Here is a 323-nt window from a genome sequence, read left to right on the forward strand (position 1 = left end):
CCCTCCTCCCCTTGCCCCTGCCTGCTGGCAACCAGCTTTGATCCGGAGCCCGCAGTCGCTCCCCGCTGCTGACACCCCTCCTTCTTTCCTCTCCCCTCCCTCCACCTTCAGGCTGGAACCCTTGCTGGGGGAGAGGCACGGAGGGCTCGGATCACCTTCCCACACTAACTACGGCACACCTGGCAGGCAGAGACCGCTGTGCCCGACGCCCGCCCCGGGCTGGGGACACCCGGTGCCATTTTTGCACATGCTCTGGCCGTGGCTCAGGCCCGGGAGGGCCCAGGAGTGCGGCAAGAGGCTCGCAGCATCTCCCCGAGGGCTGC

Source organism: Phaethon lepturus, unplaced genomic scaffold (assembly GCF_000687285.1).
Source record: "Phaethon lepturus isolate BGI_N335 unplaced genomic scaffold, ASM68728v1 scaffold38895, whole genome shotgun sequence".
Taxonomy (NCBI): Eukaryota; Metazoa; Chordata; class Aves; order Phaethontiformes; family Phaethontidae; genus Phaethon; species Phaethon lepturus.